At 37.7% G+C, this 15,600-nt stretch overlaps 1 protein-coding gene and 1 non-coding gene across 2 annotated transcripts in view; one reads left to right on the forward strand and one right to left on the reverse strand.

Annotated features, from left to right (window-relative positions):
* The window catches only part of LOC101565842 (FGGY carbohydrate kinase domain-containing protein-like), a 218,397-nt gene that overhangs the window by 180,790 nt on the left and 22,007 nt on the right, over positions 1-15,600 (reverse strand). The window lies entirely within an intron of this gene.
* LOC111812990 lies at positions 5,100-5,204 on the forward strand. The gene has a single exon (XR_002818351.1). It is a non-coding gene; the product is annotated as a small nucleolar RNA U13 (small nucleolar RNA).

Genomic DNA, 15,600 nt, shown 5'->3' on the forward strand with positions numbered 1-15,600 from the left:
TGTTCCCTGCTCTCTTGGGACATCAGGCTTTTGTCTCAAATCTATATCTCTACAATGTGGTTCTTTTTTTTTGTTGTTGTTGCTCGAATGCCTTCAGGGCACTTTTGGCCAGCGGGAGAGGTGTGAGGTTCGAACTCCAGCAACCTGAGGCTGACAGCTTTGTGGAAGCAGCCACTTAAAGGCCTGAGCTAGGGCCAGGCCCCCAACAACTGTTAATGTAAATGGCCTCAATTCTCTAATCAAAAGAAGCAGACTGACAGAGTGGATCTAAAAACAAAATCTAACAATATGCTGTACACAAGAAACACATTTAACTCAAAAGGAAATTTATGGAGTGAAAGTGAAAGGATAGGGCCAGCAAGATAGCTCAACAGACTAAATGCCTGCTTAGGCAAGCACAAGGACCCAGGTCTGATCTTCAGCAGCACATGCCACACCGGCTCCACCACAGGTGCACTAAGCCAGTCAGACCAGGAATGGTGGCACACACCTGTAATCTCAGCACTGGAGAAGCTACAAACAGGAGGATCAATATGAGTCCAAGCTGCATGGTCAGACCCTGAACCAAATTAAATAAAAAATGAAAAAAATAAAGTCAAAAGATAGAAAACAAAATTCCATGTTAAAGGGACCTAGGGGAAAAAAAAAAACCAACAACAATAGGGGTAAGGGCCAGCCAAATACCTCAGCAGATTAAAGCTCCTGCAAGCAGGTGCAGGAGCCAGGGTTCAATCCCTATGCCTGCTGTGCTGGCCCCACCCCCAGGGTGTGCCAAGACAGCCATTGAGACTGGGCATGGAAGAGCACCCCTGTAATGCCAGCTCTTGGGAGGCTGTAAACAGGCGGATCATTACTAGTCCAATCTAGTAATGAGACCCTGAAAACCCAGTAGACCCTTCCCTAAAAAATAAATAAATAAATAAGAGCAGGGTTAGCTATTCTGGATGCTGACAAAGTAAACTTCAAACCAAGAATGATCAGCAGACATAAAGAAGGTCACTACAGACTTCTTAGGAAACAATGGCAAGAAAAAGAGATAACAATCACAATTATATATGTACTGAAAGGAGGAGTAGCCAGCTACATAATATAAAACAAATTTTAACAGACATAAAAACTCAAATGAGCAATAGTACAGCTATAATGGGGGACTTTAACATATTCCCTTCTCACAAAGAGATAGATCAACAGGGCAAAATATCAGCAAAAAAATAACAGAACCAAACCAAACTTGTGAAGAAATGGACTTGGTAAACATTTAATCAGTGTTCCATCCAACAACATTAGAGTACACATTCTCAGCCGCACATGTGACATTCTCCAAAACAGACCATATACTAGCCATAGAACATGCTTACCTAAATGCAAATGAAACGAAATTATCCCATGAACATTATCTGACCATAGTGCAACGAAACAAATTATTGACAAAAGGAATCTCAAAAATTCCATAAATTCATGTAAATTAAACAATATCCTCCTGAACAATGAATGAGCCACAGATGAAATTAAAGCAGAAATTAATATTTATAATCAAATGGTAAAGCAGATAAAACTTATTGGAACCTGTGGGATGCAATAAAAACAGTGCTAACAGGGAAATTTATAGCAGTAAATTTGCTCTATATTGACTGTGATGATGTATACCTAAATTATACTTGATAAATTTAAATTAAGAAATTAAAACAGACTGAGGCACAGAAAAAACAGAATAATATAATTTCAGCAATACCCGTGTTACTCTACCACACTGAGTTAGTAACAATCATAAGACACAACAGCAGACAGTGTCAGGCTAGATGTAGACGCCCTAAGAAATTAAACTCAGGCTGGAAAGGAAACAGGATCCTGCCCTTGGTAGTGAGAAGCCAAGCCAGTGAGTATAGCTTTCAGAGGTAGGGGGATCTGAAAGTGCTGACAGAGTCCAGTGATCTGCTTGGACACCAACCCTGCTGCCTACATGTAGCAGAGTTTAGTGGACTGATTGCTATCTGCATCTACCACAGTGAGGACACACCTCAGCTTCCACTGAAGTGTCATAATTTGCAGTGCATGGACAAAGAGGCTTGTGGGGTGGAGGATGGGAACTTGGGGCTTTTTTCCCCCCTCTATTTCTCTTTTTTTCTATCATTTTCTCCTTTTATTTATTTATTTATTTATTTTTTTGCTCTTACTTTTCTTCCCTTGATTTTGCTGGGATATTTTTTCATCTTTTTCTTATTCATTCTTTTTCTTATTTTTATCTATTTATGCTAATTTTCATTTAACCTTTAATAGGATCGTTTATCTCATTCTTCTCTCTTCTACCATTAGCCAACTTTTACTTTCTTCATTTTCTGGTTCCCCATCCACTCTACCTTTAATATAAAAGGTAATATACCTTATATAACCAATAAGTTTTTCTAATCATTAGATAGTTAATACTACTGTACTAGTGCTAAAGAGAGAGGTAGTTGTTGCACTTGGTAGATAGTTTTGTATGTCAATATGGCTTGCCTTGGTATTTATACTATAATTATAGATTTCTGTGTTTCTATGCTTAAGGGTATACATTATTGGTTATCAAGGTATGTCAGTATCTCTTTTTTAAAAAATGTATTTAGAACAGGGTCTACAGGGTCTACAAGGTCTCACTACATAGATTGGACTCATAGTGATTCTCCTGTTTTCAGCCTCCCAAGCACTAGGGATTACAGGCATACACCATCACATCCAGTCTCATTCACAGCCTCTATGCCCTGGGGGTAGAGCCAGCATGACACAGCAAGGATCAAATCCTGGCCTCTGCACTTTGCCTAATCAAATATGTATCTCAGTTGGTCACTATGGCATAATTTTTGGTTTTCTCTGTATGCCCAAATCTGGATTGCCTTCATGTCATTAATAATATTGTAGCCTATTCCCAGAGAACTGAGTGCTGGGCTAATTATACTGCATCTTACCCTCCCAAATAAACAAAGGTTGTTCAACATTGGGACAAAAACTAAAGGTTTATAATTGGCCACATGCACAAGTAGCATATCACTGAAAAGCAAATACTAACTAAAGAAGTCTCCAGGGCCAGCCTGGAGATAGCTCAGATAGCTCAAGATAGCTCAGCAGATTAAAGCACCCAGGGACTGCAGTTCAATTCCCAGTACCACATGCCATGCCAGCCCCACCTCCAGAGCACACTTAGCCAGCCACAGAGTCCAGGCATAGCAGCATATGTATGCTGTAATCCCAGCACTGGGGAGGATAAAAACAAGAGGATCATTATTAGTCCAAGCTGTGTAGTGAGACCCTGTAACAACCAAATACATTTAAAAAAATAAAGAGGTCTCCACACGAACACAAAGTCTTCCACTATAATCAGCCTGCAAAGCTCTCAGCACACACAAAAAAGAAACAAACAACAGAAGAAAAGGAAAATAAATGTCTCCCAAAACTTCTAACTCCCCAGAGCAAGGAGCATAAAGGAGAGAAGGAAATCAAAAGCCACATAGCTGAATTACTTGAAAATATAGAAAAAAAAATTTAAAAACATCAATAAGATGCTCAGTGAACTCAAAGAAGACGTAACTAAACAGATAATGGACTTCATAAACAAAGCAATCAGCAAGTTTACAGAAGACATTGATAAAAAGCTACCTCAGCTAAACAAAACTATAAAACATAAATGACCATTTTAACAAAGAATTAGAGTCCATAAAAATGTACCAAATAGAAACCCAGATAACTAAAAATTCTTTAGAAAGTATAGGTAGCAGATGAGACCAGTGTGAGGACAAAGTGTCAGAACTAGAAAACAGGTGCTGTTGGAGACCTTACAATCACAGACCATAAAAAGGCCGCTAGATGGCAAAGAAGACTACGATTAACTGGAGTTAGTAAAAATTTAGAAGACAACTGTTGTAGTCAGGGTTTGCAAGGGAAACAATACAATACGGGACCCATAATTTAGAAGATTATTTTATAAGAGTCACCCAAAGAGTCAAGTTCAAAAGAGTGCAGGAAATCTGTCCTCACACTAAACATCCAAATAATCCCACTGAGGGTCTAGCTCTCACAACGAGTCCAGCTGTAGACCTAGAGCCGATCGATGACAATGTCTCAGATATATCTATTTTATGGAAGGCCCTCGGAAGGCCCGAAGGTCAGTAGTGGAAGGTAGATAGTCTGTGCCAGTGGGATAAATGATCTGTGCTAGCAAGTTGAGGGATCTGCACTGGAGCAAGGAAGTGACACTCAAAGAAAGGACAGAGCTTCCCAAAAAAAGTACTGCAGCCATCCTCAGCAACAAGATTTGGAGCTTCTCCAATGATGAGAACTGTTAAGTGCATATCAGGAAAGCCAGCATGACAAGTTCCTCCAGGAGAACCAGCAGCCCCAAGAGAACCAACAGCTCCTCCAGGTCCTGTTCTCCTTTGTATTTTATTGGCAATAATCCTCAGGTGGGCCTTCCACATCTAGCACCACAGAGACTCAGTTTAACTAGGTGTTACAAGTTGACCACCAGTTATCAATCCACCACAAAAAAATGGCACAAAGAAATCTATTTACAGAAATAACAGCAGACACTTGTAGGCATACTAATTCCCTAATTCACAAATGCTTCTGTTCATGAACAATTTAGTTCGTAAACAGAAGTGTTCAGCAAACTTTTGCTTCCATTTGCAAACTCTGTATCAGGTAGACAACATCACCGCTGTCATCTTCCCCCAGAATCACAGAATGAATTAAGTTCATGAATGAAGGTGGCACCATATGGGAAAAGAATTAAAAATACAAGTTAAGGCATACAGATAGCCAAAAAGCCACAAAAGAAACATTCCATGAAATGTAACAGTCAAAATCCCAGAAATCCAACACAAGGACAGAATCTTATAAACTGATAGCAAAAAACAATAAAACACCTATAAAAATAAACTCATGAGAATTACAGCAGACTTCTCAATACAAAACTTAAAAGCCAGGAAAGCTTGGCAAGAAGTGTTTCAAATCCTAAAGCAAAACAATTCCCAACACAGAACTAAAATATCCTATAAAACTATCTTTCAAAATAGATGAAGAAATAAGATATGTCCATGACAAAGAGCACCTTAAAAAATTTGTAACAAATCCTTCGGTTCATGAGCGTGATGATTGGGTGTTCATGTCTTATAATTCATGAGATGTGCCTCCCTCAAACCTTGTTATGACGTGGGCACGTTACCCGTCTGATGTGAAAAAAAAAGATTTGTAACAATTCAACGAGAAGAGATAACAATGATAAACATAAAAGTACTGGATAGTGATGTCTAAATAAAACAAAAATTGGTGAAAAGATCAAATACAAACCAACATAATCATAGTAGGGGATTTTTAACACAACACTTTCCCAAAGAGATAGATCAACTAAATAAAAAATCATTAAAGAAACGTCAGAAATGGGGGCCTGCCCATTAGCTTAGTTGTTTAAATGACTGCTTAAACAAAGCAATCAGGATGCTGTGGTTAGATCCCCAGATCCTCAAGCCTTAGCAGACCTGCCATGAAGGCATCCTGAGCCAGTCAAAAAAAAAAGTCAGAAATATGTGAATAACAATTGAAATATCAATTCACACCTTTGAATGAATGGACTTAATAGGTATCTATACAGCATTCCACTCCTCTACAACATACATTCTTTTCAGCAGCATATCATACTTTTGCTGTTAATAGCACAAAGCCCACAAGTCCACAAATCCCACTCAAGTAAATATACTAGTATTAATCCACAAAGCCCACTCAGGTAAATATAAAGGAATTAAAATTACCCCATATACACTATTAGGCCACTGCACAATTGCAACAGAAATCAAGGACAGAAAGAATTTCAGCAAAAACAAAAGCTCCTGGAAAATTAACAACATATTCCAAAAGATCATTAAAAAAAATCAAAATTTTTCTGGAAACTAATGACAATGACTACATAACTCAGCAAGACATCTGGGACAATATGAAAGTGGTTCTAAGAGGAAAATTAATCACAATTTCAATATTCACAATAGGAAAAGAGACCAAGTCCAAATAAGTAACTTTATGAAGAATGTAGATATTTGAGAAACAAAAAAAACCCAAAATTATAAAGAGTAAAAATCAATGAAATTGAGATTTTTTAAAAGTTTTTAAAAATTCAATGACTCAAACAGCTAGTTCTTTGAAAGAATAAATGAAATAGATAAACATTTAGTCAGACTAACCAAGAGAAAGAGACAAAAGATTCACATCAAAAGGTGAAATCACCAGACACTGTCCAAAAAACAGTACCTACTTTGAAAAATTGTATGTCAACAAATTAACAATTTTTTTAAAAAGTGGGCAGACTCCTAGATGCATGCAAATTACCAAAACTAACCTTAAGAAGATACTAATATGAATAACAACCCAATAAGAAGCAATGAAAATACCAGTAATAAAGAATTAGCAACTACAAAGGTAGGGGGAGGACTTTTTGGATACACTGCTGAATCCCACAAAACCTTTAAGAATGCTGTATCACCCAATACTCCACAAATTTTTCAAATACATTAAAAAGGATGGAGTGCTCCCGAATTCATTCATGAAAAGAAGTATCGCCCTGATCCCCCAAACCAGACAAAGATCCAACTAAAAAAGGAAAGTATAAAGTATTAGCAAATAGAATGCAGCAAGTTTTCAAAAAGATCATACAGCATGATTGTTACGGTTTGTAACTAGATGTCCCCTCAAAGCCTCATGTAATCATGGGGCAGGCTTCTAGAGTTTGTGATTCAATAATGATCCAATGCTGGGATTATGGGTGTGTGTACTATACCAGCCCTGGAGCAGTAAGCCTGTACACAATATAAGGGAGGAAAAGAGGCTTGCCCTCTTCTATCTGCTCTTTCTTTTTTGTTCTTATTGTTTTGCTGTTTTCTTTTACCATGAACTGCTGCCATGTGCCACTCTGCCTTGAAATCACTCATTATAAAGCGAAACCTTCACAAACTGGGAGCTAAATAAACCTTTGCTTCCTTAACTTTGGGAGTCAAGTATTTTGTCCCAGCAAGGAAAAAAAAGCTACTGAGACAATGATCAAGTAGGTTTCATCACAGAAATGCAAGGATGGCTCAACATATGTAAGCCACTAAACATAATACATTCCATAAGCAGAAATAAGTTCAAAAGCTATATGATCATATTAATACATGCAAAAAAATGGGGCTGGCCAAATAGCTCAGTGGATTAAAGCACCTGTAAGCAGGTTCAGGGGCCAGAGGTTTCATCCCTGGGCCTGCTGTGCCAGGCCCACCCCCGTGGCGTGCTGAGATGGCAATAGAGACTGGGTGTGGTGGCACACACCTATAATGTCAGCTCTTGGGAGGCTGTAAACAAGCAGATCAATATGAGTCTGATCTAGTAGTGAGACCCTGAACACCCTGTAAACCCTTCCCTAAAAATACAAAAAAAAAAAAAAAACCTTTGAAAAAAAACCAACATCCCTTCATGACAAAAACCTTGAAAAAAAAAAAAATCAGGAATAGAAGGACCATATGAGAACATGATAAAAATCTATTTATAACCAAGTAATAACCAGCATCACACTAAATGGGATAAAAGTAAAAGTATTCCTCTAAAATCAGGAACAAGACAAGGATGTCCAGTATCACACTTATATTTAAGTGGTATACTTGAAACATTAGCCAGAGTGATGAGGCAAGAGAAAGAAATGAAAGGGATACACTCAGGAAAGGAGGAAGGCAAATCATCACTATTAGTAGATGACATGATACTCTCTGGAGAAGACCCAAATAATTCTACTAAAACAAACTCTTACCATTACTGAACAACTTCAGCAATGTAGCAGAAGAAAAGATCAATACATAAAATCATTACCATTTGTGTATGTCAATAATGAACTTGATAAGAAGGAAACTGAAAACAGTATCATTTATTGCAGCTTCAAGTAAAATGAAATACCTGTGAATTAACCGAACCAAGAAATGGAATGACCTCTACAAAGAAAACTACCATACTCTGAAAAAGAACATTGAAGAAGAAGACAACATCAGAAAATGGAAAGATGCTTCTAGATCAGCAGAACCAATACTGTCAATTTGGCCATACTCTGAAAACTATTATACAAATTAAATGTATTCTCAACAAAAATAACCAGAGTATGCTTCAAAAAATTTCAGAAAACAATCCTAACATTCTTACGGAATCATAAGATTTACAAAAGCAATGTTAGAGAGTAAGAGCAAAGCAGGAAACCTTAAATACTATCTAACTTCAAGCTATACTACAAAGCAATGTTGATAAAAATGGCATGGTACTGGGGGAAAAAAACAGATGTGTGGACAAAAGAATACAATAGAAGATACAGAAACATCCCCAGACATATTCAGTTATTTGATCATTGACAAAGGGAGAAAAAAAGCATATTGTGGGAAATATAGTTTACTCAACAAGTGATGCTGGAAAAACTGGTAATTAGTTTGTGGACAATTCAAACTGGACTATTATATCTCACCATCTACTAAATTAAAATCAAAATGAATCAACAACTTAAACATTAAAACAGAAACATTAAACTTACTGGAAGATTAGGTAAAGCACTTGAAAATACTGGTATAGGAAAGGATTTTTTAAACAGACCTTAGTTGCACAAAAAATAATAAATGGGATTATAGCAGGCTACAAAGCTTACATACAGCAAAAGAATCAATTAGTATAGTGAAGAGACAACCTACAGAACAGTGAAAAAACTTTTGCCAGTCACTCCTTAGAAGACTATTACCTAGAATATGTAAAGAATTCAAAAGCTAAAATCACCTAAAATTAAAGACTTGGACAAGAAATGAGCAAGAGAAATGAAAAGATACTTCACAGAGAAAGAAATACAAATATCACTAAATGTATGAAAATATGTTCACTATATCTGGCTGTTGAGAAAAACAAATTAAAACAGTGCTAAAATTCCATCCTGCTCTGGAAAGAATGATAATTATTAAGAAATCAACAATAACAGATGCTAGACAAAAGTCCAATAAAATGAAAGCACTTTCCAAGGTGACCAGTGAAGAAGAGCGAGAGAAAATAAATTAGCAAAAGGAAAATAATGTAATGGCAGGAATAACTCAATACTTTTCAGTAGTAATTCTCAGTGTAAGTGGTCTCAATTTCTTATCAAAAGACAACTGGCGATCTTAGTTCTCTTTCCCATCTTGCAAGATGGCGGGTGAAAAAACTGAGAAGCCAGACACTAAAGAGAAGAAACCTGAAGCCCAGAAGGCTTCTGCCAGTGGTACTGGTAAAAAGGGTAAGGTGAAGAAGGCAAAAAAGTCCAAGAAGGGGCAGCCCCACTGCAGCCGAAATCCTGTCCTAGTTAGAGGAATTGGTAGATACTCCCGATCTGCCATGTATTCCAGAAAGGCTTTGTACAAGAGAAAGTACACAGCTGCTAAATCAAAGGTTGAGAAGAAAAAGAAGGAGAAAGTTCTTGCTACCATCACAAAACCGGTCGGTGGGGACAAGAATGGAGGTAGCCGGGTGGTTAAGCTTCGAAAAATGCCTAGGTACTACCCTACTGAAGACGTGCCCCAAAAGCTCTTGAGCCACGGCAAGAAACCCTTCAGTCAGCATGTGTGGAAACTTCGAGCTAGCATCACTCCTGGCACCATCTTGCTCATCCTCACTGGGCGTCACAGAGGCAAGAGAGTGGTCTTCCTGAAGCAGTTGGAGAGTGGCTTGCTACTTGTGACTGGGCCTCTGAGCCTTAATCGTGTTCCTCTACGAAGAACACACCAGAAATTTGTCATTGCCACCTCTACAAAAATTGACATCAGCAAAGTGAAAATCCCCAAACACCTCACTGATGCTTACTTTAAGAAGAAGAAGCTGCGGAAGCCCAGACACCAGGAGGGCGAGATCTTCGACACCGAGAAAGAGAGATACCAGATTTTAGAGCAGCGCAAGATGGATCAGAAAGCGGTGGACTCACAGATTTTGGCAAAAATCAAAGGTGTTCCTCAGCTCCAGGGCTACCTGCGATCCGTTTTTGCTCTGACAAATGGAATTTATCCTCATAAATTAGTGTTCTAAATTTCTTACTAAGAACCTAATTAAATACCTGATACATTTAAAAAAAAAAAAAAAAAAAAAAGACAACTGGCAAAGTAGAGCAAGAAATAAAATCCAATGATATGTTGTCATACAAAAAGAAATTCACAGACTAAAAATTAAAGGACAGAAAACAGCATTCCTTGCAAAAGGAACCCAAAAAACAACAGTTATCATATTACAGTTTTCTTATTTTCAGAAAAAGTGAACATCAAGCCAAGACTGATTAGAGGAAGCAAAGAAAGTATTGGTTAAGGGAAAAATTCAACAAGAAGAGACAGCAATTATAAATATACGTACACCAAACATCTGTGCACCCAGTTCATAAAACAAATGCTAGTGGACATAAATGATCAGATAAACCTGAATACAATTATAGTGGGAAAATTCAGTGCCCCACTGTTACAAGTAGATTCAATAATTAGACAAAATATCAATAACTAAGATATAGTTGAAACAAATGTTGGACTTAATTGATATCTACAGAATGTCCCATTAAACAATAATAGAATACACATTCTTCTTAGCATCACATAGAGTATTCTACAAAATAAAATATGTTAGCCTATACAGCATAAGTAAATGTGAATGTATCAAAAGTATACCATACATATTAGCAGGCCACAGTGCAATGAAACTAAAACTCAATGGAAAAAAGAAACCACAGTGATTACACAATATATGGAAGTTAAACAATGCTTAAATCATCAATGGGTCATAGAAGAAATCAAACATGAGACAGTTTCTAGAATTTTGTTATGAACCAAAATGGCAATTCATAACAGAATCTATGGGACAGAATGAAAGCAGTATTAACAGAAAATCTACATCAATAAATGCCCACTTCAGATAAACAGAAGACAACAAATAACCTAATGATGGACAAGAACAATCCAAATCCAAACTTAGTGCTAGAACTAAGAAGAAAACCACAAAGATAGAGCAGAAATTAATGAAAGTGAGATGAACAACAAAACAAAGCACCAATTATTCAAAGAGCTGGCTTTTTGAGAAAATGAACAAAATAGAAAAACCCTTGGTCAATCATACCAAAAGAAAGAAAGAAAGAAAGAAAGAAAGAAAGAAAGAAAGAAAGAAAGAAAGAAAGAAAGAAAGAAAGAACAACAACAATTACAAGTATAAAGGTACAATCACAGTATCACCAAAATCCAGAAGACTATTAGTATCTATGTCTAAAACCTACAGTACTACACTGGAGAATTCACAACAAATGGAGACATTCCTAGGTACACATGAATTAACAAAACTGAAAAAAGATAAAAATCCTGAGTAATAGGCAATGAAATTAGCAAAACTAAAAAATGCCTACCAACTATAAAAAGCCTAGGTCCCAATGGATCCACCACTGAATTCTACAGAAACTTCAAGGAAGATCTAACACCAATACTCCTCAAAGTTTTCAATGAAATTAAAAGGTAAGGAGTACTCCCAAAGTCATTCCTGCAAGTTAACATTACTGTGATTCCAAAACCAGACAAGAATCCAACTAAAAAAGAGAAAAACCACATGATCATCTCAACTGACAGAAAAACAGACAAATCCAAGATCCACTCATGATAAAGCCTGTGAGGAAAATAAATGTAGAAAAATCTTAGATCAATGTTATGAATACTACCAATATCATATTAAGAGGGGGAATAACTGAAAGCTCTCCCTCCAAAATCAGAAACACAAGCATAACCAATATCACCAAATCTGTTCAACACAGTACTCAAGGTGTTATTCAAAAAATAATAGGGCTATGTATAAGAAAGAATAAAGTCAAATTATCATTAGTTATAGATAATATGAACATATGAGACCCATATGAAGAAACCCACCAAGAAAGTCCTGAAATTACCAAAGTCAACAATGTAGCAAGATTAAAACACACACACACACACACACACACACACACACACACACACACACACAAACAGTATTCTGGCCACTGTACTCATTCTTGCACACACAGCCCACCCTCACACCCTATACTTCTTTTCCTACTTTTAAGTGGCCCAAACTCTCTCTGCAGGGCCAGTTTCTTTTCCTTTCTTAAAACATTGCTACAATTTGTGCTTGCCTTGACAATTCTTTGCTCAGGACAGAAAAAACCTAGAACCCATCTCCAGAAGGAGACTCCAACACCCACAAAACGTGCTAACATATTTGGTTTAGCCATCCAAGAGAGCAGGTAAGGCACTTTGAGCATATTTTTATGCCTGTTTGTCCTTGCATTTCTGTTTTCCATGATACTTTGCTCAGCTTTCTCACTCTTTTGGAGAAAAACAATTGTTGGTTAACTTGGTAGATGCCTGAATAGCTGCCTATGCCATTTTACTCTCTTTTGTGCTCAGTCTCATCTAAGCTTTTTCCCTAGATAGACTTTTATTTTTCAAGGTATTATTTCACCCTAGTTAGTTGCATTTTGTTTTGTAATGTGAATCAGCTCCATGGGTTCCACCACATTCAATTTTAAGTGACTTCATGGCCATCAGAAAATCTTGCCCTAAGATTCTTTTTTCTTTTGAATTAGGCTAGATCTCTTCCTTGCTTCTTCTACCTAATTCAGGTACTCTAGACATGCCTGATGGCCTGAGCAGAGCAAAAGGCAGGCTAATAACGTAAGTGATTATGACTCATTCCTAGAATTTTTAAAGTTTTTTCCTTAAAAAAAAGTTTTCATATCTACTGCCTTAAACAAAGTACCAAAGTGTTTACTATTCAGGCAAATGCAAAAGATGCTCTTTCTCAAGTGGCTACACCCTGATTAAGCAGATCCATCAAATGGCTAAAAATGCCTGAAGGAGTCCTGAGATCTGCTCCTCAAATAGCTCTCCCCTGCTTAAACAGAGCCATCAAATGACTCAACATGATTAAGAGTCTCAGTGGGAAGGGATCTTTGATCTCCTAAGAGTTTCAAAGCACAAGGTAGAGTCATCAAGTGGCTCAACCCTCTCTCCCTAAGGAGTTAGTGGTACCCATGTGTAGACAAAAGCTTTTGGTATGGATTTGTTCTATGCTTCAAAAAAGATGCCATCATCATCCATCTATGAAACATGCCAGATACCAGAAATGTCTGCCTAGTGAATACCTGAGCCTCACAAGGGACATTGTGGGTTCATCAGGTCTTCTTCTTCTGTATGGAATGCCATTTTAAGGATCAGAGACTCAGTTCTAGGTAGACCTATCAAGTGGCTCAATGTTGACCCCTATGCTTCTATGAAATACATCAGCATCATCCTAGTTTTAGACTGAAATGTCTGTCTAGTGAATACTTGAGTCTCACAAGGCATGCTTTGTCGGCTCATGAGGTTTCCCACTTCTGCATGGGATGCCTTCTTAAAGACCTAAGATTGGTCGCCCTATATAGGCCCCAACAAAAGCCACAAAAAACCTCATGAACCACATCCTGTATATTCCACTGACTTTGCTGCTTGATTAGCAGGAACGGGTTGATCCTGCCAATTTAAAATGTAATACTACTATTGAAATACAGTTTTGGGTTCAGTAAGAACTAGAAAATAGCAAGAGATAGCTCAGTTTATTTGTTGAAACTGTACTTCCGATTTCATTTGAAACTGTCTCATTGCTATCTGTTTATCAATAAAATGTTGAAAAAAAAAGAGATAGCTCAGTGATGGCAGTATAAATTATGAGACTATTTTTTAGCAAACCGTTTCTGCTTAAAACACAGAAGGTGGAATGAAATCTTTAATGTTAAGGTTTTTGTGACTATCTCAGCAAAAGCCCACAAACTATAGTATTCAGAGTGGCTCTTAAGGAAGACAAAGATATCTTGTTCTTGAAACCCCACCTGTTTCTCAGGGGAGCTATATATTTCTCAAATCAGTTTAATGAAGAAATTTTAGATGGGATCCCAGCCAGGGAGATAGCTCAGTAAAATATGCACTTGACTGGCAAGTGTAAGTGCCTGAGTTCAATCCTCGGTTCCAGAAAGAAAAAAAAAATTGTTAGATGGGATCCCAGACTATTATAGCCCAACTGCTGGACATGACCTTTTATGGGATCTAAAAGATGGTCAAAAGAAAAAAGCTTGAATTATAACTGTTACAACTGCCAATGCTTTAACTCACCCAAATTGTCTAAGGCAAAGCCTGGTGATAACAAAAGGAAGAGTTCCTGTTTAAAGAGCAAGAAGTCTACCGACACTATGCAGACAACTGTACGAAGCCACTGTCTGGGCCTTGCTCTAAGTGTGAGGCAGCCAATGTGCCTGACTGAGGGTACTGTAAGGTTAACTGTCTCTGCTTCTGCTCCTAGAGAGGGACGAGGCCACCCAGAACCTTCATTTCCCGCTCTGAAAGGGCCCAGGTGAACCTACACATCCCTGTTCATGGACATCACAATTTCGTGCGAGGAGCTCTGGGTAACTTTGGACATCGTAATTGAGCCAACTGAATTACTTCACTCTGTTTTTACTTCTCTGGAAAAACCTCTTTCAGATCTATACCCATAATTGGGGTTGAAGGGACCCCTAGTCAGAGATTCTTTACTACTGTTCTTATGTCACTTTAAAGACTAAATGTTTAACCATGAGTTTTTAAATGTTCCACAATGTCCTACTTCCTAGGAAGAGATTTACTAGCACAATTGGGAGCAATTCTCAAATTCTAGCAAAGGCCAAAGTAGATTTTTACCTGTTGAAACTATGCCAGGTTTGCCAGACCTAATTAGTCCACAGGTGGATTCTGCTGCACGGTGTAATAGGATACCTTATTTAAGGAAATCCATCTTCTACATATCAGAAAACAAGAGGAATTTCTTCAGGTGCTTTAACCCAAAGGCTAAGACAAGAACTCTGTGGTCATACTGTTTAGTTACTTTTCTCTCACTGCTGGAACAAAATGCACAATGCCCAAAATTAAAGAGGGAAAGGTTTATTTAGCTCACAGTAGAGGTTTCAGTCCATAATTAGCTGGCTCCATGGCAGGGTGGTAAGGCACAGGGACAACATTTCAAAGTGGCAGAAGACAGCAAAAGCAACAAGAGCAAAATATAAGAGTCAGCCACTTTTCCACCCTTGTATTGTAAGCAAGCTCCCTCCCTAGGGCGAGTGTAGTACCCACACCATCTCCGTGCCCTCCTCTTGCACAGGATGCATAAGTTTACCAAATGAGAACCTGGCTTCCTGCTGAGTCACTTAAACTTCTCAAGTTGACATAATGTATTACACACACTTTTCAAAAAGTAAGATGGAGTGGCTGCTGAACACCCAACTTGCCTATACCAACTATGGCTACATAAACAGAGTAAGCTACAAAATGAACTTTAGAACAGACCTTAGAAATCCTGTCTCCCCATTAGGTCAGAGCAATTCTTGAGATCAAAAGTTACTTGTCATTAACAGAGGAATGGCTCATTAAGTATCAGGACATCTATGCTGTTAGACATCCCTGAGATTAATACAAAGTGTTTTTAGTACTCCTAATCCTGTCTCTCTGGTGCCTATAGGATCAGAAGTTTGCCACTCTTTGGCATAGATCTCTCAGACCT

The sequence above is a fragment of the Octodon degus genome, unplaced genomic scaffold (genome assembly GCF_000260255.1).
Source record: "Octodon degus isolate 3935 unplaced genomic scaffold, OctDeg1.0 scaffold00156, whole genome shotgun sequence".
Lineage (NCBI taxonomy): Eukaryota > Metazoa > Chordata > Mammalia > Rodentia > Octodontidae > Octodon > Octodon degus.